The sequence below is a fragment of the Macrobrachium nipponense genome, chromosome 8 (assembly GCF_015104395.2).
Source record: "Macrobrachium nipponense isolate FS-2020 chromosome 8, ASM1510439v2, whole genome shotgun sequence".
Taxonomy (NCBI): domain Eukaryota; kingdom Metazoa; phylum Arthropoda; class Malacostraca; order Decapoda; family Palaemonidae; genus Macrobrachium; species Macrobrachium nipponense.
In genome coordinates, this window is record NC_087203.1 from 80,652,779 (window position 1) to 80,674,428 (window position 21,650).

At 41.0% G+C, this 21,650-nt stretch overlaps 1 protein-coding gene and 1 long non-coding RNA gene across 9 annotated transcripts in view; one reads left to right on the forward strand and one right to left on the reverse strand.

Annotated features, from left to right (window-relative positions):
* Window positions 1-17,119, forward strand: part of LOC135222882 (uncharacterized) — a 72,305-nt gene extending 55,186 nt beyond the window's left edge. The window contains exons 2-3 of the long non-coding RNA XR_010316371.1: window positions 8,814-8,934; window positions 17,096-17,119. This is a non-coding gene — a long non-coding RNA (uncharacterized LOC135222882). The remainder of the gene's footprint in view (window positions 1-8,813; window positions 8,935-17,095) is intronic.
* LOC135222880 (slowpoke-binding protein-like) overlaps window positions 1-21,650 on the reverse strand; it is a 232,133-nt gene that overhangs the window by 4,316 nt on the left and 206,167 nt on the right. The window lies entirely within an intron of this gene.

Genomic DNA, 21,650 nt, shown 5'->3' on the forward strand with positions numbered 1-21,650 from the left:
CAAAAACTGTAGTTCGTTTTTGATAACTTTCAGGCAAATTTGAAAAAAAACTTCTCAAAGCTGACACACCTCAAGAATATGCATAGCAATAAAAAAAAATGATCCGGCTCATATGCAACTCGGAGTTCTTTTAAGGGCAAGTATAGAGCATGTAATTTTAGGTTTACATATATTAGTTTAATTTTTAAAACAAGGTCATGTCAAGAGTTTAACAGTATTAAGGAACTAGATTAATTTGCTAGATTACTGTACAGTATAAATGTCAAGATACATCTTTAATAATGTATTACAATATGAAATTTGATATCTTCCACTAGGCCATAATAGCCAACTACAGGATTAGAACTTAACTATGGGTTATGCTTGCTCTAAAGAATAAACATTGTTTAAAATTCACTCAAATAATATGATGAAGATCTTAAATAAAGGCTTTTCATTAGTACAAATTAGTAAACTCCTTGTGAAGACCGGCACTGCTTTGTTTAGAAGTAGCCAGACTTACCCGAGGTCCAGCAATCTGGTGTGAGGAAATGGTCTGGCTTTGATAATAGCTTTGATCTAGTATTTACGAAACCATAACACGTTACTAAATATAAAATAGACTTTTTATTTTTTAATTTTGTAGTTTTTTGGGGTTGCACTGTAGGGGATGTACATAACTTTACACACCATTGATGTCTGCCTCCTTCCATAATGATAGCATGAATGAGCATGAATCAATAATTCTCTCTGATCAGAGTTCTGTATTTGCCCGGAGCTAATGCTAGAAATTCTGTGTACGGTATTGTAACCAATTTAGTATTAAAAAAAATAAAGGCAGCTTGGCATTTGGCATGCGTGTATTTTTTTTTTTAACTAAGAGTCAACTGGCTTGGCAAGCATGCATTTCTTGTTTTTGACTAAGAGACTACTGTCATTTTTTTTTAGTATTTAATAGGAAAATTTATCGTTAAAAAAAGAAAAATATATAGAAAATATGAAATGACAATAGTCCACTGGGTTGTTTTGCATACCAAGATTAGAATGTATTTTTGCTCTTGTCTAAACTACAAATTCACTTGTTAATTTCTTGTTTTATAAACTGAATATTTCCAAGTATATCACCCTGATTTTAAAGTGGCTGTGACCTTGGCACTCAAACTCGTGTGGAACCTTAGTAACTGCACTCCCTCTACTTGCACTGTCTGCTGATCAATCCTATTTAACATGTTGATCAAAATTTAATTTAGCAGGATGCCCACTCCCATGTTATTATTCTTCCCTCATAGGTTTTATTAAAAGATTAACCGCAGTTCAGTTAAGTAGTGCTTATCAGCCATCTTGTGTCCAATATTTGTAACCAGGTGAAAATTGTTTACTAAATTCCAAAAAAATTGGCTTTAAGTGAAGGATTGTATAGAGCAAAGAAGAAATTTAGATAATTAGTTCAGTACAGTATTAGCACAGGAAGTACGTATGTAAAGCTGTTTTCCTTACTGTAATTGCGTAATACTGTGTTGACATATTTTAGTTAGGATTAGGAACTGTAAACTAGAGTGAGGAGGCTTTTTGCTAATTTTTTCCACAATGTACGCTATTTCCTAATAATATAGTTGATACATGTGAAGTGCACTTGTACTCTTCACATTCTTTATAAAACAGTGTAATATATTCTAGTAGTATTCACATTGGCCTAGTATAGGAATCTATAATTCAGGTACACCATCATAGTGAAATGTGCAGAGTAGAATAGTGAGGTAAATTAATGTGTATCAAAGAACACATCTACTCAGTTTATCAATAATAATAATAATAATAATAATAATAATAATAATAATAATAATAGTTACTTCAGCAGCGTTACACTTGTAGAGATTCTTCTCTATTTTCCGAATAGCGGCTTTTTCCGTGCTACTTAGACAGGCTGGTAGAGCGCCTATAGAGGTCATGATCAAATACAGTCAAAATTGGTGTATATATTTGAATTTTACAGATAAACTATGATACCATAGTCATCAAAGTCATTAATGATATCTCTTTCTCTCTCTCTCTTTCTTGAAGCAAGCGAGGCTTTGTCTGGAGATGCCAGGCATCCTCAGGCTGGGAAGCTGAGGGTGGACTGATCTTGGAGTGGTGTCTGTCCCCCTATATATTTGGGGTTGACAGCAGTGGGTCTGTCCCATGCTGATCTACTATTGGCTGGTGGCGGTAGGTCTTCGTTTTCATTGGTGGCTTGAGCCAGGTCTCAAGCCACTTTCTCTGTGTTGATGGTTGCGATGCTATAGGTCCTGTAGCCGTCTCGACATCCTGAGCGGCGCGTTTACGTTGATGGGTGTTTCGTTACGCTGCGGGACGTCACGGCTAATTTGATTTTCATTGGCTGCAGGAGTATCTCGTTTGGGGGCGTTGTCTTCCATGGAGTTGTCGTGATTGGTGGTGTCATTGTTGGTGGCAGGTCTTCTCACACTCGTAGGGAGGAGAAATTCTTCCTGCGTCGTATTTAGTGTTGGTTTTACTTGCTGGATGAGAAGCGCCTCCAGCAGGCGTAATCGACGAGCATCAGGGGCCTTCCCGATGATCTTCGTGTTTTGGATGATGACTTCCCGGGAGATGGCCTCTTGATGTCTGGTGCGGGCATGATTCTTGATAGCCCCCTCTTGGGCGTGGCATGAGAGTCTCTTCGACAGGTGCATGGTAGTCATACCAACGTAGCCGCTGCTGCAACTGAGGACTGGGCATGTATACTGGTACACCATATGTGTCTGCTTCAGGGGGTCTCATACCTGCGGAGAGGGGTTATTTTTCATAATAAGGTCACGCGTCCTCCGATTCTGGTAGTAAACAATCAGGTTGATATTCTTGGTGTCGTCGGTTGGGGATACATTTTCAGAAATAATTTTCTTAACTGAGTCCTCTTCTTCACGGTAATGGGAACTCATGAAGGCTTTGTAATACAGCTTGATATTATCCTGGGGGCTGGGTTGCGGGCTCTCACTACCGTACCATTTCTCCAGGGCTGTACGGACTTCTCTGCTTATCAATTTATTTGAATACCCGTTATTTACGAGTACTTGGAAGGTGCGGTCGAGTTCCTGATGAGTGTCCTGCCAGGTCAAGCAGTGGGAGAGGGCTCTCCTGACAAAGGCCCTGACGGTCGTGCTTTTGAATCTGGCGGGGCACTCGCTGTCACTGTTGAGGCAAAGTCCTACGTTGGTCTTCTTTGTGTAGACAGAAGTACGGAGGCTGTCTTCCATATTACTCACAAGGACGTCGAGGAAGGGGAGCCGATCATCGGTGCTGTATTCAACCGTGTAATTCGGCACGCTGCACTACTGAAATGTCTGACGGAGAGCTTCTACCCCATTCTCGGCATCAACTTGAGCAAAGATGTCGTCGATATAACGCCCATATCTGCGGGGTTGCTGCATCCTGGCTTAGACTTGTTCCTCCACAGTGCCCATGTAAAAGTTAGTGAAGAGTACCCCCAGTGGGGAGCCTATCGCTACGCTATCCTTCTGGCGGTACGTCTGGCAACGGTGGGTGGAGAAAGGGGCCTTATTTTTGCAGATCTCCAGCAGCGTACGGAGCGAAGCTTCGGGTATGTTGAGGGGCGCCGTCGACTGACTCCTGTAGACACGCTCGAGGATGATGTGAATGGTTTCGTCGACAGGCACATTCATTAACAGGGACTCTATGTCCCTAGGAATTCTACTGACGACTGCAGGTTGTACTGACTTGGGACATAGGGGGTCAAAATTTGGTTAAGACATTTAGCCAAGGCCTACGTAGGGGCAGGCATCTGGCTGAGGGGGTTTCCTTGTTTATGAGTTTTTATGTTACCGTATAGATAACCCATGAAGCAACGGATGAGAGGTGCCCTGCGCAAACTCATTTCCCTGAACGGCGGCAAATTCCACGTCCCTGAATGAACCCAAGGATATATTAACCTTACTGATTACGACCCCACCCTCGATCAAGAAGCCTTTCTGAAGCTGGGTCTTAATTTCCACTTCATTTCGAGACCCAGGCCTTACGACAAGAGACTCGAAATCGAGTTGCTCCTCGACTCCATCAAGCAGCTCGAAGCCCAGAGCATCGTGAGAACTACCGACGCCCTTCAACTCCTCCTACTTGCTGAAGCCCTTACGGAGAGGGGCTCACAATCCAGCGGGATCCTCACCAAGGAGATGAAGAAAGCGGCGAAGGAACTGAAGGAGAAAGAGAACATCATGGTGCGACGCGTGGACAAGACGCCAGCCTTCGTCTTGATTGACACTGCTGAATACCACGAGAAGCTGGATGCCATTTTGTCCGATGAGAGCAAGTTCGAGCGCCTGACAAGAAACCCGACAAACGACATCAAGAGGGAGGCCAACGGGGTCATCAGTGTAGTGAATGCTGTGACTAACACTGTCCACCTTCCGCCCATACAAAGAGACTACGGCCTGGGTTATCTATACGGTAACACAAAAACTCATAAACAAGGAAACCCCCTCCGGCCGATCATCAGCCAGACGCCTGTCCCTACGTACGCCTTGGCTAAATGTCTTAACCAAATTTTGACCCCCTACGTTCCAAGTCGGTACAGCCTGCAGTTGTCAGTAGAATTCCTAGAAGTCATCAAGGACGCCCCAGGCACCAGGATTATCGCCTCGCTGGACGTAGAGTCCCTGTTTACAAACGTGCCTGTCGACGAAAACATTGACATCATCCTTGAGCGTGTCTACAGGAGTCAGTCGACGGCGCCCCTCAACATACCCGAAGCCTCACTCCGTACGCTGCTGGATATCTGCACAAAGAAGGCCCCTTTCTCCACCCACCATTGCCAGATGTACCGCCAGAAGGATGGCATAGCGATGGGCTCCCCACTGGGGGTGCTCTTCGCTAACTTTTACATGGGCACCTTGGAGGAATGAGTCTTCGCCAGGATGCAGCAACCCCGCAGATATGGATGTTATATCGACAACATCTTTGTTCAAGTCGGCGCTGAGAATGAGGGAGAAGCTCTCCGTCAGGCATTTCATCAGTACAGTGTGCTGAATTACACAGTTGAATACAGCACCGACGATCGACTCCCCTTCCTCGACGTCCTTGTGAGTAAGATGGAAGATGGCCTCCGTACTTTTGTCTACACAAAGACCAACGTAGGACTTTGCCTCAACAGTGACTGCGAGTGCCCCGCCAGATTCAAAAGCACGACCATCAGGGCCTTCGTCAGGAGAGGCCTCTCCCACAGCTTGACCTGGCAGGACACTCATCAGGAACTCGACCGCGCCTCCCAAGTACTGGTGAATAATGGGTATTCAAATAAATTAATAAGCGTACAGCCCTGGAGAAATGGTACGGTAGTGAGAGCCCGTAACCCCGCCCCCAGGATAATATCAAGCTGTATTACAAAGCCTTCATGAGTTCCCATTACCGTGAAGAAGAGGACTCAGTTAAGAGAATTATTTCTGAAAATGTATCCCCAACCGACGACACCAAGAATATCAACCTGATCATTTACTACCAGAATCGGAGGACGCACGTCCTTATTATGAAAAATAACCCCTCTCCGCAGGTACGAGACCCCCTGAAGCAGATGCATGTGGTGTACCAGTATATATGCCCAGTCCGCGGTTGCAGCGGCGCCTACGTTGGTATGACTACCATGCCCCTGTCGAAGAGACTCTCATGCCATGCCCAAGAGGGGCCTATCAAGAACCAACACCGCACCAGACATCAAGAGGCCATCTCCCGGGAAGTCATCATCCAAAACACGAAGATCATCGGGAAGGCCCTGATGCCCGTCGATTATGCCTGCTGGAGGCGCTTCTCATCCAGCAAGTAAAACCAACACTAAATACGACACAGGAAGAATTCCTCCTCCCTACGAGTATGAGAAGACCCGCCACCAACAATGACACCACCGATCACGACAACTCCACGGAAGACAGCGCCCCCAAACGAGATACTCCTGCAGCCAACGAAAATCAAATTAGCCGTGACATCCCGCAGCCTAATGAAACGCACATCAATGTAAACGTGCCACTCAGGAGGTTGAGACGGCTGCAGGACCTACAGCATCGCAACCATCAACGCGGAGAAAGTGGCTTGAGACCTGGCTCAAGCCACCAATGAAAACGAAGACCTACCGCCACCAGCCAATAGTAGATCAGCATGGGGCAGACCCCCTGCTGTCAACCCCAAATATATAGGAGGACGGACACCACTCCAAGATCAGTCCACCCTCAGCTTCCCAGCCCGAGGATGTCTGGCAGCTCCAGACGAAAGCTCGCTTGCTTCAAGATTGCTGAGAGAGAGAGAGAGAGAGAGAGAGAGAGAGAGAGAGAGAGAGATATCGTTAATGACTTTGATGACTATGGTATCATAGTTTATCTGTAAAATTCAAATATATACACCAATTTTGACTCTGTATTTGATCATGACCTCTATAGGCACTCTACTGGCCTGTCTAAGTAGCACGAAAAAGCCGCTATTCAGAAAATAGAGAAGAATCTCTACAAGTGTAACGCTGCTGAGGTAGCCATTAATTTTAATAAAGTATGCTTGAGAGAGGGTATGCTTCCTAAGTACAACAATAATAATGATAATGATGATAATAACTAATAATAATAAATAATAATAATAAGAATAATAAAATAAATAAATTAAAATAAAATAATAATAAAATAATAATAATAATAATCTATAATAATAATAATAATAATAATTATGATGACAATAGTATAGTAATTTTATACTATATATACAATACCTCAGTTGTAATATTTTTTAACCTGGATAGATATCACATTTTGTTATGAAAATGCTATGTCCTTTTCTCTAAAAGACAACAAGCATTTTTGCTTTGTATTAACCTGTTATGGATGCAAAGCTTTTTTTACAGAAGTGAGTAGTAGCATTGTGATGCAAAGCTTTTTTTTTACAGAAGTGAGTAGTAGCATTGTGATGCAAAGCTTTTTGCAGTAGTGAGTAGTTGGCATTGTGATGCCAAAGCTTTTTTACAGAAGTGAGTATAGTAGCATTGTGAGCTAAGCTTTTTTTTTATTTTTTCGAAGTGAGTAGTAGCATTGTGATGCAAAGCTTTTTTTACAGTAGTGAGTAGTAGCATTGTGATGCAAAGCTTTTTTACAGTAGTGAGTAGTGGCATTGTGATGCAAAGCTTTTTTACAGAAGTGAGTAGTAGCATTGTGATGCTAAGCTTTTACAGTAGTGAGTAGTAGCATTGTGATGCAAAGCTTTTTTACAGTAGTGAGTAGTGGCATTGTGATGCAAAGCTTTTTTACAGAAGTGAGTAGTAGCATTGTGATGCTAAGCTTTTTTTTTACAGAAGTGAGTAGTAGCGTTGTGATACAAAGCTTTTTTTTACAGAAGTGAGTAGTAGCATTGTGATGCAAAGCTTTTTCACAGAAGTGAGTAGTATTGAGTGTGTTTAGAACTAGTTCAGGATTTTGCCATTCTTTCAACTACGTATTGGTCAATTACACGGTGTTCTTACATCTTGTAATTAATGTGGTAAGTGTATAGTACATTTTCCTATTGATAATATAGTAATTGCAGGTGCACCGTATATTGCTCTAGGTGTGATGTGTTAGCTAGCAGTGGTGTTGGTTACATGAATGCAGCACATCATATTTGTGGGTAATGCTGGAGAAGTCTTGTACAGCAGCAGCAACAATTTAGAGAAAATTCCAAGCACTTCATAAGAACAAGAATATTAGAATAAGAAAATCTAAGGTTCCAGGTTCACATCCTGGTTCTGTTCATGAATATTTAATAGACAATAAATTTTGTGGCAGGCAATATAATTTTTTGGCGCTAGTCAACTAATTACCATAGGTCTCCCACTATATGAGATTAAAAGTACAGTAAACATGGCTGAATTCATTGTGGAGAGCTGAAAAAAGTATCCAACATCATTGTTTGATTTATTGGTATTGATGTAAGTCAATCAGTATAGATCTTAATGACGACTATTCAGAAGAATATCCTTTATCATCCCATGGAATTCTCATGCTGACGGAAAAAAGAAATGTCAAAGCACAGATGCCTCTTCTGTCATACTTTTTAAGAAATGTCTTGACACCTTCAATAAAGAGCTTGAATTTGAGGCACTGTATGTATTTAATTAGAATTCTTTTGTTTTGGAGTATTCATCATACAAAATAATATTCACAGAGGGCTCTCTATTACATATTTTTTCTTTTCCTTTCTGAGAGACCTGGCATAGAAATTAAAAAATTGCTTCGTAGTACATCCTGTTGGGCTGAACCATTTTTGGTGGTTTACGCAGTCAGAAAAAGTCCATAATAATCTGTTCAGGTCCTCTATACCTGTTTGTGAGAAATAAAGATTTTTTCTGGAAATATTTTTTGTCTGTGATAAAAGCCACACTACAGAGATTAGTCTTCTTCTATTAAAGTCCAAATAATTGTTGGAATAATAGAGGAACTTTCCAGCTGCTAGAAGTTTTTTCAGTTTTAAGAATGTCTTCAATTTAAAATGTCAGGTCAGTGAATTACTCTAGTTAAGAAGATATCCTTTAATTCAAAATGTTGATAAATTACTGTTGTGAAGTCTTTAATTAAAAATGCCACTGAAACAGCAGTAATCTGTTAATTTCCTGTATCTACGTAACATTAGTTTCATTTGACGAAATGATTTACAAATATATACGGTTTCATGTTATCTTATTAATTTTAAGGTGTTTGTAACATTTATATAAAGCTAATATTTTTCTCTAAATGGTTTATAAAGAAAATATGCATCCAAATTACTGTAACCTGATGGAAGGTACTTTTTAACAATGAACACCTTATTTTTACCCACAGGTAGTACTGCTCCCTTTTTACACTAAGGTATGAACACATTCATTTTCATGAGCAAGACTAAAACCTGTGTTCCTGAAGAGCTTTAAAAGAACTGGAACTAACTACATATTCAAAGGAACTTGTAAGTAAGATAAGTAATTAGTCATAGAACCGAGTGATTATGGTTATGGAGGAGTAATGATAATAGTAAGAATAAATGGGAGTGGTTAAATGGCGGTCGGAAGCATGTGTCTGTTGTGTCTTTCGGTGGCGGGGGTCTGTTACGAGAGTCGTAAGAAGTAAGGCATAAAGTTGGTTTTGGCAGCAGTTTTGTCCGTTGATGTATTATTTGATAGATTTTGGGGTGGTTGTGCGTGTGTCTGTCTGGTTGTGGTGAGGTTGGTAGTGCGTTTAGGTGTCTGTGAGTGGTGGTTGGGGCAGTGTTGCGCTGGGGTAAGTTGTGTGGTTGTCTGTTCTTTCGGGCTGTTGGTGTTCGTCTGCAGTGATTTGTCAGGTTGTTGAGTTGTTGTGAGTCTCAGTTGGTTGGTTTGTGTTTGGTTATCGGCGGTGGTTGTGTGTCGGCTAGCCTAGCTATATCCAGCGGACAACACAGCCTAGCCGGGAGTATCTGGAGCCAGAGGTGAGTAGTGTTAGATTAATATAAATATTTGGCTATACCTATACGTGATTGAAATTTTGATAGGCCAGGTAAAACATGGTAGAGCAGTCACCGGAGCAAGACTAGAAAAGTGTCTTGCCGTAAATGCCATGAACTTTTGAGACCGGTTGATTCACCCTCCGCAGAAGAATGGTGTAGTATTCCACTGAAACTAGTCTAGCAGATGTTGTCCCCTCAACACTACTTGGCATGTTAACCTATTCCAAGTAGTTCTCAATCCTTCATCATTCTGTTTCTTTGTAAACTGACAGCTAGGAGTGCAGTTTGAATGTCACTTATTCATAATTTGGCATGGATACCAAAAACCTCCAGCTCCTCAGAAACTACTTTGAATGGCTAGTAAAGGGGTCTAGACAACCTTGAAACTACCAGTTAAATCTCTGACCCAGAAAAAATTCCCTTTTTAATGTGAGGGAAGGACTATCCCACATTTCTCCAAAAGGACTCCATGAAATCTTGAGATTTTTAATGCTTTAATCCACTAATGTAGACGGATTGGTAGCATATCCTTTCCCACTTAGTAGGTGGTCAGTTTTCTTAGGACCTTTGGTAGTAAGGAAACTACCAAAGTCGATCCTCTGGTAAATGGCTTAATCAATCGTAAGTAATCATCCAAATCAGGTCTATACCTATTAACTGCATGCTTCCCATATTGGACGCACTACAGACTGCTGCACTACCTTATTAGCTAGCCTAAGCTTCAAATCTTCTTTGAATCTCCTCTTCGGAACACTTTTTCAGGGTCGATTCGATCGTTTTTGACCTACGGATATACAATTTCTGGAAGTTTGACTCTTGTAGACGTTTACTGCCATTTTCAACTTGTTGAAACCTGAACACATCTGTTTTTCAGTGAAAACTGATGTATCATTACACGGTTCACGTTGGTAGGTCGTCTATTTCTTGCTGTCACTGATATGCATGAGGCGGTAAACAAGGGTTCGCGCATGCGCAATTCACAGCCGTACCAAAATCTATCGCATTCAGGGATATGGCTGCCGTACCTATATCCAGTTCGTTAACCAGCATCTGGTATAAGGGTGCAAATTTTCTTTCTAAGTTGTCAGTTTATGTTGGAGCTGACAAATACATATTCTCATTGCTTCAATCTTTAGTGGTGACTTCCAGACAAGTGACTTCCTTTTTAATAAATTTCTCTGTTTTAGAGCTAGTGAATAAAATTATTTGCTAGTGAGCCTTTATCATATCTTATCAGTTATTTCAAATTCATTACTTGTGCAGGGGATTCTGTGAGAGTAGGTATGTGTCCTGATACTATAAATGAAGAATTGGGTTCTTTATTGGCTAGCAGCTGCCCTGTTTTGGAAAAGGCTGTCCAGTGCCTACCACAAGAAATCTTTTTGTACGAAGGGAATTCTTCACTTGTCTTAACAAGCTGCCCCACATATTGTTACAAAAAAAAACCTTTGATATTTGAAATTCAACTGTCATTGTTACAGCAAAAAAACCTTCAATATGTGAAATCATCTGTCTCATATGAACCTGGAGGTTGATCTGATTGTGTAGATACTATTAGGAAGATGAGAGACACTGCCATTTTGTTGTTTTCCTTTCAATGAAGCTACACCAACCAATAGAAAACAGATACCAGGATGATCTGGTTTGTATGTTAGGAAAAACACATATTTCTGTTTACTTTGTAATTTTTTATAGAAAGGAAAAATAACATTTCTGTTTACTTTGTAATTTTTTACAGAAAATAGTAAAATCTCTTATTCCATACAAAACAACATTAGTTGCATAAAAGGGATTTTGACGTAGGAAAAATCTATTTCTGGGCGAGGAAGCCGTGTCGCCCAGTGAAATGTGTCCTCTTTAGCACTATTTCTAGTAAAATATTGCTATAATACCAGAGAACTGCTAAATTGGACATGTCAGAAGTCTCTGACTCGCTCACCTAAATAAAAGGTGTCGGTATAAAACTGGGGCGAGTGTTAAACACTACCACAGCAACCCCTCCAATTAGCCTTTTCCTCATCAAAAGACCCTAAATACGGGGAGCCGACCCATAGGTCACACCCAGCTACCCTGTTGAAGGAGTCTGTGACGTCATTCTTATCGATAGCCTCCCAGCGTTTGAACGCTTTAATTAAGCTATCTGTTCTTTGTCTTTGATTTCGTTATTCTTTATTGTTATGGATCGTCAATCTGCCACTTCACCCAAGTTAAGTACTGGTTCGCCCTTTTTCATTATTTAGGGAGTGATTTTGCCTTTCGTTTTGCCTTTATTTAGGGTTTTGTTAGGCGTCTCTTTTCCGTAGCAAGCGGCGGCGAGTCGCCATTTCGTCATTCCCTTGTTTTGTACCAGTTTCGAGTGGGTTTCCTGCCAACTCGTAACTTGTGATATTTCATTGTATATATATGCGCTCTTAACTTGTGATATTTCAGTATATTTTTATTTATGTCTTGGGTAGCAGTTAATTTTTGTTGATCTTGTTTTCATTTATGTTTTTGGTTGATTTTCGTTAATTCCATGTTTTTCACGGGGGTCTGCGTTCGCACACGTTTCCTTTGTTACGTGCTTCGCTGTATTTCCATCGGTCCCCCCTCCCCTTTTTTATTTATTTTTAAGTTTGGTATATTTCATTCAAGAAATTTCCCCTTTTTTCTTTTCGTCAGCTTGCCGTTTCTTTTCTTTTGTCAGTAGGCAAGTAGTTTTTTCCAATTCTAGACTATTTTTTTATTTCTTTAACCCTTCTGAGTTCAATTTAATATTGTATTTCATTTCAGAGGGGTGTAGCTTGGTGTTTCTCTGGTACAATTTCACGGAGCGACACGGCTGAGCCCAGAAAAGGGATTTTGACGTAGGAAAAATCTATTTCTGGGCGAGGAAGCCGTGTCGCCCAGTGAAATCCCCCCCCCCCTTGCTGTGCACCAAGCTTCAATGCTATCGATAAGTATGACGTCACAGACTCCTTCAACAGGGTAGCTGGGTGTGACCTAAATGATGTAATGGAGAAAGTTCTTCCATCAATAGTCAGCAATTTCTGGGGATACCCATTTTGGTAGGTCGTCATCATCAGGTGTTGAGAATCTCTTGGCCACTTTAGGATGAACTAGAGAATTCCTGTATCAGTGGAGACTAAATTTTATTGTAGTAACTAGTACAAATATTAAGATAAAAACTTCAGTTGCAATAATTGTACATGAGAAAGTTCTCATTCATCAATTTCTGGGGATAACTTTTCACCAGTAACTCTGTAAAACCTCCCTTGGTCGACAAATATTTTGGGTTCTAAGAGACTTATATCTTAGCAGGCATTTTAGGGTGCACTACTCATTTTTTTTAACTTGGGAGAAAATGCTTTTTGAGAGTTTGGAGTGAAGTTTTGTTTAAGGCATTACAAGAGAACTGGTTCCTTTAATTCTGCCAAGTAATTAGTCTTTAGTTGGTGAATTTTTCAAGGATTAAATCATAAAATGAATGCAGTATCAACAATCATAGTTCATTTGATGGCATTCCCAAATATATGTACTCCTCATGGCATGTTAATGGCAGCATTAGTAAAATTTTCAAAGATTATAGCGCAAAAAAGGCACAATCAATCACAGTTCATTTGATGGCAATCCCTAATTTTTACTCCTCATGGCATGTTAAGAGTCTGTGATCTCAGAAATGAGACGGAATACAGATCAGGAGAGCAAGGTATGCTTTTTGCTTAGCATATTTAGATGGTACTAAGGCTATACATCATCCTTTAGGTCTCTTCCCATAGAACTTTCTCAACTTTAAATTATCATGCTCTATTTTTCACCTCAAAGAACCAATCCCTTGAATAAACCCTTATAAGACTAGATAAGATACTCATGATCTCAAAATGAATTATCATTAATTTGTACTTTTATGGGAAAACATTGAAAGTCTGGAACCCTTGGGTTGTACCAAGAGTTGTCACTATTCAAAGAAGTGTGTTCTCATGATTTTTCACACAGACTGTATCCTTCATATGCCAGGAACCTTATTTTCATGAACAATGGCAGTCGGGGACTCTGTTGACAATTACCCTTGCAAATTGGCAATTTCAAGTATGAAAGCCTATTAATCTACTGTCTTGTTCTCATTCTTTTCCAAGGTGTTGAAGAGAAAAACCATTTATGCAGCAGGCTTCCATTGGAAGCTTGCCTTCATTTGTGGAATATTAAAAAATGATTCCATTTGACCAGCAAATTCTTCCTGCAGGTATCTTTAGCAGAAGAAACTTGTCACTAAGCTTGAAATATCAACTACTGTAGTTATTGCTTAGGCTCTTGCATATTTCTTTATTACTTCTGGCATAATCCTTAACCTCACAATTAAGGAAGGTGGGTTACATTGTAAACTGATGTTTGTTGTAAACAGTTTTATCAACTGTCGGGGCCATATTAGTATTTGTAATCATACGTATATAGTTTCACTCTCAGTGCTAAGCCCAGCCATGATGCAGAATATGTTACAACTGTTCCATTTACCACAGCTCTTGGAGTGAAGCATCCATAAACAAGGTGCTACATTATTACTGAGGCTATACTGCAGCTCCAACAGTTTGTCAATCCTTTGTTGAAGACATTATGTACTATTGCAGGAAACGAGGTCATTCCGTAATCTGCGCAGGTTAATGACCTTATATTTTGTCTACCATGATTCTAGATGAACCACCATCTATATGCTTACGTATTCGATATATATCGGCTGCTGCCGGCAATCTGCCCAGATTATTGACCTCGTATTGTGCTTATAATGTTCTATATCAACCAGCAGTTGATAAGTCATGGAAACTACCAGTTATAGCAACCTGCCCAGATGGTTGATCTTTGATTGTGGCTTTCATGCTTCCACATGAACTTCAAGGTAACTTTTAAAACCTGAAAGGTAGGTAGTCCAGAAGGTCCACAGGTTATTAGAAATCTCCTTAATTAGCTCTCCTTTTTACAACACATTTGCTACCCCCTTTGCTTCAGTAGCCTCTTTAGTTCAAGTAAAATGGTATCCCTTACAGTTTTCTAATTGGTTGATCACAAAGTTGGATATTGATTCATGATTTAGTCACCAAGAATGTCTTCAGCTTTTATTTAAAATTACTGCAACACCCAACTGATCAGGTGAAGATGATCCATTGGGCAGTTTTTTTTTTTTTTAAATCTGACTAAGTGGATAGTAGATACAAAATTATGAAGTCTTGGTAGTTCCACAAATCAGGTTAAACCCATTTCTTAGAAACTTGTTTAGTTCTGATCAGTACAGCTTGAAAAAAAAATTCATTAGAAATAATGAATATACAGTTTCAACAAATCAGATTAGGTTAGTTCTCATCCTCAATACCCAATTAAGTGTCAGAAGAAATCCTGACCATGGAATCTGGCATTGCTGGATCGTTATTAGCAGTTACTATGTTACTGTAGTAATAAGGAAAATTAGTGTTCTTATTTTGAAAAGTCGACACTGTAACTTAAAAGTGACTATACGTAGTCTTGTCTGGCAGCACAATTTGTTTTATAGTAAAAGTAGAGAAAAGCTCCGCAACCAATCCTTTTAGTTGGAGAGAACATCCACTGCATTCCAGACAGACGTCTGAATAATACTGGTATATATAATTTATAAAGGGTCTTTATCACCATAGAAAATTCTCTTAGTATTCTTCTTGTATCTCCATTGCATTCCAGACAGAAGTCTGAATAATACTCAATTAGTATTCTTCTTGCATCTGCTACCTGAGTTTGCCTTATCTCCTTGATGGTACTCACCATCAACCTAATTAACTGCTGCTAATAATAGTGCCAACTGTGACTTGTCTTGGGTCCTGGAGAGTAATGGTGCTCAAAATTTTCACAAGCTGTAGAGCAATAGTAGTAGTGCAAACTGTATATCATCCTGTCCTAGGTAACTAAGCCCTTGCATCAAGGAAAGCGCTGGTGCTTTCCCCGAAACTGTTGAGCAACTGAATGTTTAAATGGTTTCAAAGTTGCTTAGTGCATTAAAATTTTCAGATTTTTTTTTGTCAAATACTAATCATGGTAAATTTAATAATATTGATGATATTTTTGTATTTCTCGATGGTTATTGATCATAATTATCTAAATTCTGGAAAGCTTTAGTATTTTTCTTGCAGGATTAATAGTAACTGTCTACCAAGTAATAATGTCACTATGACCACACACACACAGCTGTAGGGACTGTGTAACAGTAGAAGATACAGAACTTTTTGAAGTTCTTTCATGATAGTGATCTTCTGGTTTTATATACTAATGGGTTTTTGCTGTTGCTGAATATATCTATACATTCCTCAATTTTTACTTCAAAAGACTACAGCCTTGTTGTAGTATTGTCCTGGAAGGGTGCAGTATTGATTTGAAGCCTGCACATTGTTGTTAAATAACTTGAGCCTTAAGATATATATCATTGGCTGCCTGACTACCTTATCTTATATGCATGCCATATAGTAAGGGGTACTAATTATGAACTTGAAATTGGTGGTTGGCTTGGTATCCTACAATGTAACCTTCCACTGGTGATTTAACATAAGCTTCTATCTAGCTGGTATTCCAAGTAAATTTGTTGTTCCAAGCTGCTTCCTTGGGATCTCATGATAGTTGTGGCTTCCTTGTTCTGGTAATGTGCTTGTACTTTTTTACAACCAGTGGTCCCTTGTCCCAGTCAGATTATCAAGCTGGTATTTCCAAGTGAATATGATTCATGCTGTTTCCTGGGATCTCATGATTGTAATGGCTTCTGTGTTCAGATATATTTAAATAACCTGTCTATTTTGTTCACTGAGTGTTCCCTTGTCTAAGTCTGACTAGATTGGTTGCTGCACTTGTTTTTCAAGCCTTTTCTTAGGGAGTAATGTGATGGCAATGGGTTTTGTTGTGGTAGACATGATCAGCCTTAAGTCAACTGAATCCATAATAGGCTGGTGGAATATTTCCTTATCCCAGTGTGTATGTAGAGACTGCTGCACTACTATGCCCATTTGCAGTATTCAGAATTATTGTCTTGCTTGACCAAGACCCCATTTGTAAGTGGCTGCTAGTTGTCCAGTATCCACAGTTTGAGTCTTGGAAGTGTTAACGACAGTTATGAAGTGGTTCGGTTTTGGTTTTCCAAGGGTTCCTTGGCCTTCGTCCTCTCAGAATTCATAATGATTTGGGCACTGGTAGGTTACTGAGTTCTTTGTAAAACTTTAGCTGTAGTGTTTCCAGTGATCAGCTTATTTGAAACAATTACTTGTAATGAATGCTCTTATTCTCAAAGTAATTATACTGATTTAAAGTATACGTACTACTATATGTAACTGTAAGCTTGGCTGTTAGTAACACATTGTATTGATTTTGAATCCATTGGCAAGCTGTCTCTAATCCACACTGTTTGTTGCTATAATCTATATGTAACATGTTTTTGTCATTTTGTAAAGTATTCTCACTTCCCATTTATATAACATTGTAGTGTATTGATAAGTGGCAACTGTATTCTTGCCTCATATGTATATTGATAAGTGACAACCAAACACATTCAAATCCAATGCCTAGCAGTACGCTGCTTCCCCTCTCCAAGTTTCCAAGTTCGGTTGCTCACAGGCATTGTCCTTGTTGCATTGTAACCTTACCTAATAAAGAACCTACATTTTAGATGAGCTTGTTTCAAGTCTCACCCTGTAACTTCTTCCTGTAAGGTATTACAGGAAGAAGTTACAAGAGGCAATACAGGAGACTTAACAGCGAATAGGAAGAAAAACGACAGGTGATCCATACACCAGCAATTACCCGCCTTTCTCTCTCTCTCTACAACGGATCTTTTTGCAAGTATGTACAGTGTATCACGTGCAGTGTAAAGTCCTGCTAATGAGCCAACTAGTGCTAATATTTCATGTAACAATACTGATCCTTATATTTCTGTTAAATTCTGTATTAAGCCTTTGTTGGGGGGGGGGGGGGGGTTGTGTTAACCAGAACATTATTCACAGTAGATTCTCCATGTTCTCAGGACAAACGTGATGACACCCCACTTGCTCAGCATTCACAACATCCTGTCTACTGTTCACACTCCCTACCTGCTCTGCATCCCCAGATGACAATACCCCATTCAGCCGGTTTCTTTTTGTTCTTACAATACCTAGAGAAATTACGGATCGAGGTCATGCCAGGATCAGCCAAGAGAGGAAAGTTGACAAAAAGAAGTGAGATGAAGACAACAGAAAGAATTAAGGGATCAATGACAGAGTGGAGGACGAATTTTGCAGACAACAGGAAGCAGACTGCTACAACACCTTTCTGCTAAGGCTAGCTACTCATACAGCAAGCAACCACAAGAAAACCCAGCGCCTCCTTCAACACCTACAGCTCCTACCTCTAGGGTGTAGCAGCCCCATCAGTAACCCCTCCACAGAAAGCAAATTCCCAGAACCCCACCCACATTTGCTCAGATGCAACTTGAAAAATTTTTGGGGAATGGCAACTTCAACAGGACAGTTATTCAGTCATGGTGGATCTGCCCAAGTTATCCAGCGAGAAACAATTAACACAGATGAGGACGTGTATTGCCTTGGAGATACCAGAGATCCTCAAGAACATCCTGAATAAAAGCTATGGGCAACACCTGGTGTTATCACCACAGATAGTAGAAAATATATGATGATTGTCTGTTAGGTCGTCCCATTATTTTGTCAGTGGAATGGCCTGTTCCCCCACACAAACTATATTGAAGCATTACCCTTTGAAGTGTTACCCACAAAATCTTAAATCTAAGCTGCTGCTCAAGTAGACAACCCTAGGCACTGGATTAAGTGTTGACAAAGTCTGGATGCCCTTCAAGAACACGCAGCCTTCCTAACAAGAATTTATGTCGTAAGGAGCTGTTCACTCGCAAACAGAGGGGGAGTTTTTCAGACTTATGCATAACTTGTTCACATTACTGAGGAAATCGACATCCTGTCTTGGTAAAGCTTCAGTTTGTTAGCAAACCCAGATGAAGATGCAAGTGAGGAATGAAGAACTGACTGAGAACCTCATAGCTCTCGACACCATTGCCTCTTTACTGGTTAATTAACATCACATGAAGCACCTATGAGGCCACTTCTGTGATTTGTACTTTGCCTTCTCAGACTACAGAAAGCAGAAGAAACATGGAAAGAGTGTCACCCCTACTACACCATCACAGTGTGTTTCATGCCGGTCATGCAACCTTACACAAACACAGATCCACACAGAAGAGCCCAGGAGGAGTCAGCACCTGCCGGAACTGCGCCCTCAAAGGGTATTGGGCCAAGGCACAGAGGTGCCCCACCAGACAGGTCCAGTGCAGCCACTGCAACTGACGGGACATTATGAGAAGTGCTGCTGGAAGAATAGGGTGCCACTTCCAGTACCAAGCCTACATCACCTACTCTGGGAAAGAACCCCAGCTGCCATGGATGGGAAGATCCTCTTCCATCAAGCCACCACAGCCAATATCTGTTTCCCTCTCGTATGGTGACATCGCATTTAGCTTCCACATTGCCAGACAGTTGCCAACATCTCTATTATGGGCCCCCAGCATTTTGACATTCTGCACATTCCTAGAAGTGCAAGAGTTACTCCGATGTTCGCCGCAGATGGCTCTATGGTGACAACGGCCTTAAGATCCATCACAGCCAATCCTACCTTAGCTGAGAGATCCTATTCAGTGAGGATCCAAGTCCATGAAGGTGTCCAAACACCATTGCTGTCATATATCCACTGCAAAGAGTTGGTCATTATTCTGCCAGTTTTCCAGACCTCCTTCTGTATGTTACCCATGTCAATAGAGCCGCCTCCTCATGCCATCACTCTGCCTACGGAAGCGAGACTTATGAGAGTTCAAGAATGCGCTAATCTCCAAGAACTGAAGAAAGCCCCACTGAAGCCAGTGGAAGGACCCCCCCAGTGTGAATCTGTCTAAAGGAAGATGGTGTACCTTTCACCATCAACACAACTCTCCAGATACCATCTGGGAACAAGTCAAGGCAGAGCTTCAGTTCATGGTAGATCATGGTATCATTAAAGCCATCTGTAACAGCTGCTTGTCTTAATATCTACGGTTAAGGGCCCTTGAATCACCATTGACCTCAAGAACCTCAATAGCCAAGTTGTCCATCATCCGTAGTGTTCATCTGAAGGCCAAGTTCTTACACACTGCAGAGGATGCATACACTGCTTTAAGAGACATGGCTCTGTAAGGTGTCGAGTTTTGTGTCAAGGTAGTAGATCATGTCCTGTCCTGCTATTCAGCAAGGATTTCCTCAGCCATCTATGCTAAATCCATTTGGTGTTGACTTGGTATCGCACTTAACAAGGACAAGTTTGTGGTCACTACCTCCAGCATTACCTTTTGTAGATTTGAAATCTCCAAGACAGCACTCAGCGGACCCTACAGAGTAGTAGCAACCAAGGACTTCTATACACTGACATACTTGATGGATCTTCGTTCATTCATGGGGTTAAGTGAATCAATTGAATGACTTTACGCCTGAGATAGCTTATGTAGCTCAGGTTCTTAGACCCATTATGAGTAGTCCTAAGAGTGCATTTGTATGGACAACAGGTCAGGACAGAGCATTTTGCTGACTGAAGACTTCCCTGGCTAGCCATCCAGCCCTCCCAGTTATCCTACACTGATGTTTCTCAACTCATTGGACAAGGAATGTCCTACAGCATTGGAAGACTCCGCTTAGTACAGTGGCTCTCATTTCCTTGTAGGTGCTGTTACATGCCACGCCACAAAAGTTGGAGGTGCTAGCCATAACCTGGGCTTTGTCCAAGTGCAAACTGAACCTGATTAAGCCTCCAACCTTTTTTCACCGATGACAGACCATCACCCATTGGTACCAATTCTTAACCATTACCATCTGAATGCAGTTGAGAATCCTTGTTTAAAATGTCTCGGGGAGAAAATCTTACCATGTCAGTTCACAGCAATGTGGCATGCTGGCAAGCAGCTTGGCATACCAGATGGCCTGCCGTGTGCCTCCATCAGCCAGTTCGCACCACAGGACGAAACCAATTATAGAGGGTGGGTTACATACATCAGGACCATTGCCACTGCTCTTGCAGCAGTCCAGGAGGAGGTCTGCCGACAGGATTATTCAAGCTCTTCATGCATCACTGAGGAGGAGCCATTATAATCCTTCTTGAAGACTGTATGCTCTCAGTATTTTTTATCAATCATTACAACTTGAGTAATTCCTTATTCCCATTCTGGAAACTACAGGACAGGCTCTTAGTCAACGCTGAACTTGTACTTTGAGACTAAGATTGTAGTTCCTGCTGCCCTTTGCTTCCACACACTATACTAGACACCCGATGACAGTCACAAAGGAATAGAAGCCACAAAACAACAGGCACAACACTGTTTACTGGGCAGGAATCGACTCTGACATCACAAGTACTATCCGAGCCTTGCCAGCTCTTACAACCTAGCCTCCAGCAGGACCTCTCTAAAACCAAACCAACAACCACCCTACTAGTTCCTTCCAGTGTGTCAGCAGACTACTTCAATGGCGCAGAAAGTCAATCCTTGTTGTGACTGACTGGCTGGCTGGCCTATAATAGTTGGGCCATGCTTCAGCAACACTACCACTTCTGCAATCATAAGGATCTACTGGAAATATTTCAGGGAGGTCAGTATCCCACTTTGCCTCAGAACTGATGTGGAGTTCATAATCTATAGTTACTTACCCAAACTGAGTCCAATAGCCATGGCGAGGCCATGGTGAAAGCTGTGAAGCGTCTAATACTAAAGACAGTGCCCTCCAGCTCCAGCAACATTAACTGTAAAACTTTGACTGTGGCGTCTTGGAGTTATAAAACAATCCAAACTTTGCTCCTGTGTGCCTGCTCATCCTTTCATTCTTGCAAGAATGGCTCAAGAAAGCCAAGATTGCCATGCTGCCGCCAAAGCTGAACTTGTACAGAGGTCATACAATTAACATGCACGTCCCCTACCAAAGAAGTTGGACAGTCGATCCAGGATCTGACTTTTCACCATTGGGAAGGTTGGGATCCTCATGAGCCATGGCAGGTTAAGAGACCATGAAGTAGGTTTCCCAGTAGGCAGATACTGGAGGAATTGGTGCTTGTGCCCAGTAGCAACCCCTGGTGCTGATCCCTCTACTTCACATCCCTGTGGACCTTAATTAACATGGACACAAAAGAATCCTCCAAAAACCCTC